The sequence below is a fragment of the Sturnira hondurensis genome, unplaced genomic scaffold (genome assembly GCF_014824575.4).
Source record: "Sturnira hondurensis isolate 20B ecotype Veracruz unplaced genomic scaffold, ASM1482457v3 Scaffold0018097, whole genome shotgun sequence".
Taxonomy (NCBI): domain Eukaryota; kingdom Metazoa; phylum Chordata; class Mammalia; order Chiroptera; family Phyllostomidae; genus Sturnira; species Sturnira hondurensis.
The window spans coordinates 2,502,299-2,508,298 of record NW_028090728.1 but is presented as its reverse complement, the minus strand read 5'-3'; the positions used below and the strand labels follow the sequence as shown (position 1 = coordinate 2,508,298).

Genomic DNA, 6,000 nt, shown 5'->3' with positions numbered 1-6,000 from the left:
CACAAGCCCACCTATTTTAGCTAGTGGAAAAGCACTCTTCAGATCTCAGCTCCCAAGCCACCTCCTCCAGGAAGCTTTCCCTGTATTCCTCCACTGGACCACAGGACTCATTATACTTCGTGCCTGTGTCTCACAGCTTGCTTTTCATAGGTAACTTTTACATAGCAACCCAGAGCCTAACCTGATGTCTCACTCACAGTGTGCACTCAATAATATGCATGGAATAGGTGAACAGACTTACCTGCTGTGTGACATTATATGAGTGACTTCACCTCTCTGAGCCTATATTTTCTTGTCTGTAAAATGAGTTGTGATGAGAAAGCATTCAGAGAATGCATGGAGAGTAAGCCTTAACAATGGCTCACAAAAATATCCAGGTCCTAATCCCTGGGAACTATGAATAGTTCCTTGCATGGCGAGAGAAGGTGGGGGTGCCTTGCCAATGTGATTAAATTAAGAGTCTTGAGGTGGGGAGACTGTCCCAGAGTATCCAGGTGGCCCTCATGTAATCACAAGGGTCCTTGTGAGGGGAAGCAAGATGGTCAGAGGAAGAAGGACATGTGAGGACAGAAGCAATTATTTCCTTGACTTCTCCAGCTTCTGGAGGTCAAGTGATCATGAGCCATGAAATATAGGTGGTTTCCAGAAGCTGGAAGAGGCAAGGACAGATTCTCCTCTGGAGTCTTCAGAAGGAGCCAGACCTGCCAACACCTGGACCTTAGCCCAGTCAAGCCAATCCCAGACTTCTGCCCTCCAGGCTGTAAACCATAAACGTGTTGATTTAAGCCACTACACTTGTAGTCAATTGTCACAGCAACCCTAGGAAACCACTGCACATGGAAGTCACCTGGCACACAGTAGGTGCTCAGAAATGGCAGCAGCTAGCATTTGGATCCCACACCTTCTCCTTCCCCCAAGAGGCCTCCTCTTCTTGCTGCCCACTGCTGTTCCTGGCTCCTGGCCTTTCCCTAGGTTCTCTCCAGGAGCAGGCTAAGGCAGGAAAGGCAGGGGGCTGGACCATGTGAGGTACAAGGAAGCCTCTGGACCGATGAAAGGGACCATCCCCACACATCTAGCATTTGAGGTCAAATACTAACAGCATTCACTGAATGCCAAGCCCCAGGCTAAAGGCTTCCAAACCCTACCTCATTTAATCCTCTCAGCAGCTCCAGGTGAATAGAAACCACTATTACTCCCATTTTATAGATGGAGAAATGGACATTCAGCAAGTCACATGGTTTGCCCAAAGCCACCCACCTGGCCACAGAGAAGCCAGCTTTAGAAACCAAATCTGTCTCTTCCAGAGTCAGTGTTTAAAACTAGATTACAACAACCCTGTTCCCATCTTGATCCAGCTTCTGTCTTGCTCTTACTGTTCCCCATGAACTTGGTGGGAGGGGCGTTGAGTACAAGTCTTGGCTATGATTCTCCAGCCTGAGAACCACACAGGTAGGTGACTTTACCACTCTGCACTTCAATTTCCTCATGAGTGAAATGTGACCAGCCTGCACAGAGGGACTATGGACTCAAATGAGATATAGAGAAAGAGGTACTATCACCTGGGACTTACCAAGATAGAAGAGCACAGTACCTGGCAATCTCAGTGCCTCATTTGACAGATGTGGAAACAGGTTTGATACAGGAACTCACTAGTCCCCAAGCCACCAGGGAGCTCCAATGCCTTGACCATCCCCATAAGACTGGGGGTCGGGATGGAGAGTTGGGGTCGGGATGGGAGTCTTCCCAAGTGGCTGGCTGCTGGCTTTCAGCCTGAGCTGTGGTGAATGGAAGCCTTGGAGCAGCAGCTGTCAGGGAGTCTGTAAGTTAATAGTTTCGTTCTCTCATTCATTTGACATTCTTCTACTTAAAATCACCTGCCAGTGGCTTCCTTCCCCACAGACTAGAGTCACATGTAAATCCTGCCCTCCAAGCCCTCTGCAGCCCCAGAGACCCCAGACCTGTGTTAGGGTCCTGCCTTTGGCAAGCCCGCGGCTTGTCCCCTTGCTCATCACCCACCAAGCTCTGCCCCACATTGGGACCTTTGCACTTGCTCTCCCCTCTGCCAAAGATGCTCTTCCCACTGCCTGCCAGGGACAGGTTTCTTCCTGCTATGCAACTCTGCCCAGATAGGCCTCCTCCTCACACTCCCAGCTAAGGAGCCCGCCTCTGTCACTTCACCTGCCAATTTTCTTCCTAGCACTTATCACTTCCTACAATTATCTTCTCTTAATATGTAAGCATTTGTTTGCTGTCTGTCGCTTGCCACCAGGACACCAGCTCCATAACTGCAGGGACCACTTACCTCTGTGGATTCCTCAAAGCCCAGCAAGGTACCAGGTGCCCAGAAAGTGAAGACATTTATATCCAGCGCATTAAGTTCAGAAGTAAAAAATGTTTCAAAGGAAGGTCCCGGTGAGGGCTAATGATGGGGCAATGGTGGGAGCCTGGCCTGGTTACCAGACCAGAGACTGGAAGCACCTGAGAACAGGAGGTGGGTCCAAATCCTCTGCCCCATGTTCCAGCTGTCCACCCAACATCATCCCGCAGCGTTCCCAACCCCGAGGCGGCGCATGAGAGTCCCTGAGGGCTTCACTGGGACCCCACAACCAAACCTCCCTCCCCCAGGCGCACGGGCGGGCGGGCGGACGCGCAGTGGGGCATGCGGACCGCCAGGGGGTGCTGTCGGGGCGCGCACAGCCCATCTGGCACCCGGGGCCGTGAGCGAGCGCAGCCTGGCCGCCCGGGAACTTTTTTCCTCCCGCTCTAGCTCTCCTTCTCCCCCCACGCGTCGACCGCCGGCTTGCTCTTCCTGTGCATAAGGGATAGCATTTCTCCGCGGCCACCAGACTGGCTCGTCTGGGTGCGTGGCCAGGGCCGGATCCCAGCGCCGCCGGATCCCAGGGCCCCCAGGTGCCGCCCCCGCCCGCGGCTGGGCTGGTAGAGACAAATTGGAGATCGAGGCAGCGGCGAGGGTGAGAGGCGAACGGATCAAGCAGGCCGCCCTGACCGCGGCCCGAGCGCCGGCGCAAGGAGGGGGCGCCGCGGCCCACCCTCCTTCCTGTCTGGCCGGGGGCCGGCCGGGCCGACGCGCCCTGACCCCCAATGGCCTACCGGGCCTCCGGGCCGCGAAGTCGTTGAGGCAGACCCAGGGCCCCCAAGTGAGCGGGGCCACCGAGGTGAGCACCGAACGCCGGGTTGTGGGGGCGCGAGGCGTCAGGATCCGAGGCCCGGCGAAGAATAAAAGTGCGTTAGGCCGGCACGTAGGGGTCCGCGGGGTCATTGCTTTGTGTGGCGTGGGGTGGGGGGTGTGCGCGAGGTCACCGGATGGCCGTCCGGGGAGCTGCAGGGTGGGGGCGCCCTGCGCCGTAGATAAGGGTCTTCAGGAACGTTTTTGCGGTCGGCTGGGGTCGGTCCGTGGCGTGGGGGCGCTAGAAGCGTGGGTCCAGTGTGGCCGGAAGCTCTGCGCGCTCGGGGGCATGAAGTGTTCTCTGAGTGTGGGTTGGGGGAATGGGGGGGGTGGCATTCGCCCGGCGCCGGGAGAGGAACTTTGTGAGTTCGTCCAGGGGGTGGGGGGCAGGAAGCCGACGTCTCCTTGTGGGGCTTGGGGCTGGGCGTAGGCCACAGCTTGGGACCCAGGGACTTGAGGGGCGGGTAGGGCCTGTGTGGGGAGAAGGGTTTAAGGGGTTCGACGCGGTGCCCCAACCCAGGGAGAGGCGCCGGGGCCTGTGCACAGGCCTCGCGACCCAGCAGAAAGCTGCCCCAGAGGCCCGGGGAGCCCTGACACGGCCAGGCCCCAGGCGCGCTAGCCCTTCGGAGGGTGGCATTACGGTCCCGGGCACTGAACACGCAAGCCCCATGTCCCCAGACAGCAACGTGCCGGCCAGGTCGATGGTCTCCAGCGTCTCGGAAGCAAGAGACCAAAGTGGGGGCCGGGCGTCAGACTGCATCGCTGAGCGCGGTTGGGGCAAGGGAGTGGCAGGAGACAAGGGTGACACTTGGAGCCTTGGGAGCCCTGGGTAGGGGGAGCTCTAGGTTTTCAGCTCTGAATGGATAGATCCAGTGTAACAATGCGCTGTTGGGGGCTTGGGGGAAGGGAGGCAACGCGCCTGAATGGCGGACCTGGGCCCTGAGCTTTCCAGCTCTCAACATTTCCTCCCAAATCTCCTTTCCTGAGGTTTCAGCAGCTTTGATTCAAGGACCCAGACGGGGCTGCACGGTTCCCTCCCACCCAGAGTGTACCCCCACCTTATTTCTCTTTTAACGCAGCGGTGTGTTGAGGATTCAAGAGCGTTACATCTGGTTGCAATCCAGTCTCTTGCCTCTGCTGGGCTGTTAAGACCTCACGCTGACGTCAGAACAGGGAAATTACTTCTTTTTATTTCATCTTTTTAGTTTGATTCCCCGGGAGGGGAGGAAGGTGGGTTAGGTGAGCTCTGATGTGGAGGTGCCAGTTCCCCCGGGGTACCCCAGGCTGGGGGCTCTTCTTTTCTCCCCACTGCCCCCCCCCCGCCCCCATCCTGCATCTGCACTGGCTCTGTCCCCATCAGGCTCACTCTGCGGTGGTGGGGCCTCTGCCAACTGACCACCTGGTTGTGTTTCCAGAGGCTTCCCTGGCCCTCCTCCTGTGGAAGCTGGAAAGGAATCTTCTAGCTGACAACAAGGGAGGGAACGTGCCCCAGGAACATCTAGGGAGAGATCCTTAGGCAAGAAGTGGCCTTTTAGGTGACGCAGTGAAGTGGGCAGACGTTCTGGTCTGGGGGAGGCTCAACCCCAAAATTCTGGCAAAGGCTCTCAAAAGCAAAAGCCTTGGAGGGAAAGAAAGTACAGCAGGGGTTCATCCAGGCTGAGTCTGGAGTGGGCTCCATTGGACCTTTCCCAACAGCCAGGCACCCCTCTGACTTCCTAAACAGAGGAAACTCGCCTCTGCAAAACCCCCCTTCTCTCCCGCTGGACCAAGAGGCCCTTGCAGCCCAGGCTCTTGTCTTTTTCTTCTTTGGACTAAGAAGTCTACACCAGTGACTTTCAAATGATTGCTAGTGACCTGTGGTAAGAAATACATTTTAGGTTGCAATTTTGTTCACCCCCATTGTACATAACTGAAATGAAGATTTAGTGAAATAACTGTCTTTTCCTTCCTCTGTTGATCTGGTACTTTCTATTCTGGTCTCTCTGATTTTTTTTAAAAAAATTGCTGGTTGTAACTCACTAAATTGATTTTACAGTCCACTAATGGGTCATAACCAGAGTTTGAAAAAAAACAAGCTAGAAAATGAATTTGGCTTCTATTCATTCAGCAAACATTAAGAGGCCCTAACAAGTTCTCTCTTTTTTTAAATTGTTGATTCTATTGGGGTGACATTGGTTAATAGGATCACAAAGGTTTCAAGTTCACGTTTCTGTGATGCATGATCTGTATATTGCATTGTGTGCCCGCCACCCAAAGTCAAACTTCTTCTATCACCATCTATTTGACCCCCTTTACCTTGTACTACCCTCCACCCCCCCAAGTTCTCTCTTTTTTAATTACTCAAGGAACACATGGATTTTTTTTCTCATTGCGAAAAAATGCAAAAGAAATAAAAGTATATAGAGTAAAATGCCCTCCACACCCCAGCCTCCTCCCAAGGACCCTGGTTCACAGTGGAGCATGTCCTTCTAGACGTTTCGCTGCTCACAGTGCAGCTGTCCAACGTCTCGCTTTCTTTCCCTCCAAACGAGAACACACCTCAGGCTCTTACTGTGCACATTCCTTTGGCTTTTCCATTTGTCCCTGTAGAGTCAGGGACAAACGCCCTGTGCCTCAGTGTCCCCATCTATACAATGGGAATAATAACTGTCCTGACCCCACAGGACTGCAGTGAAGATTTAATGAGTTAATTTCTATAAACATGTAAGGAACAGTACTTGTCCCTATAAATGCCAGTTGCCACCACCACCATCACTATTATTACTATTCTATTTCCATGGCAGCTTATGTATGTACCTCATGGCTTTTAACAG

The 6,000-nt window shown here is 54.1% G+C and overlaps 1 protein-coding gene across 3 annotated transcripts in view; it reads left to right on the top strand.

The window, feature by feature from the left end:
• The first annotated feature begins 2,714 nt into the window (after positions 1 to 2,714).
• The window catches only part of RAI1 (retinoic acid induced 1), a 106,405-nt gene continuing 103,119 nt past the window's right edge, over positions 2,715 to 6,000 (top strand). For all 3 annotated transcript variants that reach the window (XR_005069793.1, XM_037068735.1, XM_037068736.1), the window contains exon 1: positions 2,715 to 3,176. The gene's annotated coding sequence lies outside the window, so the exon portion shown is untranslated. The remainder of the gene's footprint in view (positions 3,177 to 6,000) is intronic.